The following is a 2861-nucleotide window of genomic DNA, read 5'->3' on the forward strand; positions in this document are numbered from 1 at the left end:
ACGATGGTCAGGGGTCAGTTTGATCGCGATGTATAACGGGGTCAGGGGTCAGTTTGATCGCGGTGTACAACGGGGGTCGGGGGTCAGTTTGATCGCGGTGTATAACGGGGGTCAGGGGTCAGTTTGATCGCGGTGTATAACGGGAGGGTTAGTTTGAACGCGGTGTATAACGGGGGTCGGAGGTCAGTGTGTGTGTGCCGAGTGCTGACCCTGCCCTCCCTCTCCCCCCCACCAGGCCTGCGCCCTGGATCCCATGCTGGATGACTCGGTGATGTTCGCCAAGCGGCTGCGTGGGGCGGGCCAGCCGGTCAGCCTGCGGGTGGTGGAGGACCTTCCGCACGGCTTCCTCAGCCTCTCCCAGCTCTCCGGCGAGACCAAGGAGGCCTCCAACATCTGCGTGGGCAAGATCCGCGAGGTCCTCTCAGGCTGGCCCGCCCCCGGCAGCCAGACACGCAAACACCGCAAGCTGGAGCGGGCCGGAGCCAAGCCAGCGCCTGCCGCCGAAGTCCGGCCTCCCGAGGACCTCACCGTGCTCTCCAACCGAGAAACCGGGGCCTAGGCCGGCCCACACAGCCTGCACTCAGAGCCTGCACTCCCCTGGTGCACGGGTGGACAGACGCGGGATGTGTATCCGTGGGCCTGCGGACCGCAGAGTCTTTTCTATCCATTCTATACCATCTTCAGACTAAGCAGGGGGCTGTGACTGTTCACGGGGCCTCAGGGTGGTGGGGGATCTGTACGGACTTCTGCGGAGCCCCCTCGCCGTTGCCAGTGGGCTGCGCCCCCACTCCGACAGCGTGTGCCCTCGTGTGCAGCCCCCTTCCTCAGTGCGCGGGCTGTGAGCGCGCACAAACACAGCCCCACCCGGGCACCTACGCACAAGCTTAAACTCCAGCGCGCGAGACCTTTGCACCAGCGTGAGCTCCGTTGCACAAGGGGCGTGTGTGGCTGACACACACCCTGCGGAGGACGCGGGCCGCGAGCACACTTGCACAAGCGCGACACTCGACACTGGCGGAGACCAAAGCACAGCGCCTCCTTTCTCCCAGCTCAGGGAGGGTGCCATTTACTGCTCCGAATTGTTCAGAATGCTGCCTTAATACGTCTGTCTGTGTGTGTGTGTGTGTCTGTGTGTGTGTGTATGTGTGTGTGAGTGTGTGTGTGAGGTGTGCCTCTGTTTGTGTGTGTTTGTGAGTGTGTGTGTGTGTGTGTGTGTGAGGTGCGTGTGTCTGTGTGCCTTTGTGTGTGTGTGTGTGTGTGTGTGTCTGTGTGTGTGTGTGAGGTGTGTGTGTGTGAGGTGCGTGTGTCTGTGTGCCTTTGTGTGTGTGTGTCTGTGTGTGTGTGTGTGTGTGTGTGTGAGGTGCGTGTGTGTGTGTGCCTTTGTGTGTGTGTGTGTGTGTGTGTGTGAGGTGCGTGTGTCTGTGTGCCTTTGTGTGTGTGTGTGTGTCTGTGTGTGTGTGTGTGTGTGAGGTGTGTGTGTGTGTAAGATATGTGTCTTTGTGTGTGTGTGTGTATGTCTGTGTGTGTGTGTGTGTGTGTGTGTAGGGGGGGTGGGTGTGTGTGGTTGTGTGTGTGGGTGTGTGTGAGGTATGTGCCTTTGTGTGTGTCTGTGTGTGTGGGTGTGTGTGAGGTGTGTGTGTTATGTGTGCCTCTGTGTGTGTGTCTGTGCCTCTGTGAGTGTGTCTGTGTGAGTGTGTGTGCCTCTGTCTGTGTGTGTGTTTGTCTCTGTGTGTCTCTGAGTGTGTCTGTGTGTGTATGTGTGTGTGTGAGTGTCTGTGTGTGTGTGTGCCTGTGTCTGTGTGTGTGTGTATGTGTGAGTGTGTATGTGTGAGTGCGTCTGTGTGTGTGTGAGTGTGTCTGTCTGTGTGTGTGTGTGAGTGTGTCTGTCTGTCTGTATGTGTGTGTGTTTTTTTCTTTGTGAATATAAGTCTGTGTTTTTCTCTGTCTCTAGCTTCTTGTGTTCTGTCTGTATATATAATTTTAAAGGACTGTTTGTGCTGTCTGTTGAATTGCTGCCATTGATGATGTATTTATTGTGCCCCTCTTCCCCTGCTTCATCCCCTTGCTGCCTGGTTCCAGTTCCCTGTTTATTAGCGACATTTCACTGCAATCACCGGCCGGGTATGGATTGTGTCCGTGTCTCCCACTCCCACCTCCCTGTGGGCTCTTCGAGCGCTCTCAGTCTGTGACTGGCTCTGTTATTGAGCTCGATTCTTCCCCCTCTGGGGTGGGTGGGGGTGGTGCGATCCATACGTGGATCCGGTGCAGGCAGCTCCTGTACAACGTGTAACACGAGGCTAAACATCTAGCTAACATTAAAGTGTGTTGCTGATATTATCGGGAGACTCGGGCGTGTCTTGAAGTTTCAGACGCACAATACCGCGGGTAAACCCGCCCCGGACAGGACGGGCTCTCTGAGGGTCCCGGAGGGGTGGGGCTGACATTGTGTTTGGAGACGTCACGCATCGCACTTTAACCCATCAATACTTATCCAACCCGCGGGATTTAGTTCTTTATTAAAATTAATTCACGGGATGTGGGCGTCTCCGGCAAGGCCGGCATTTATTGCCCATCCCTAATCACCCTGGAGAAGGTGGTGGTGAGCCGCCTTCTTGAACCGCTGCAGTCTGTGTGGTGAAGGTGCTCCCACAGTGCTGTTAGGGAGGGAGTTCCAGGATTGTGACCCAGCGATGATGAAGGAACGGCCGATATATTTCCAAGTCGGGATGGTGTGTGTACCTCGGAGGTGGAACTTGCAGGTGATGGTGTTCCCATGCGCCTGCTGCCCTTGTCCTTCTCGGTGGTAGAGGTGGCGGGTTTGGGAGTTTGTGGGGGTTGGTGGGGGGGAGAGGGAGGGGACA

General features: G+C 56.6%; 1 pseudogene; it reads left to right on the forward strand.

The window, feature by feature from the left end:
• Nucleotides 1-235: 235 nt before the first annotated feature.
• LOC139244001 (hormone-sensitive lipase pseudogene) lies at nucleotides 236-2569 on the forward strand (annotated as a pseudogene).
• Nucleotides 2570-2861: the final 292 nt, after the last annotated feature.

This window comes from Pristiophorus japonicus, unplaced genomic scaffold, assembly GCF_044704955.1.
Source record: "Pristiophorus japonicus isolate sPriJap1 unplaced genomic scaffold, sPriJap1.hap1 HAP1_SCAFFOLD_1971, whole genome shotgun sequence".
NCBI lineage: Eukaryota > Metazoa > Chordata > Chondrichthyes > Pristiophoridae > Pristiophorus > Pristiophorus japonicus.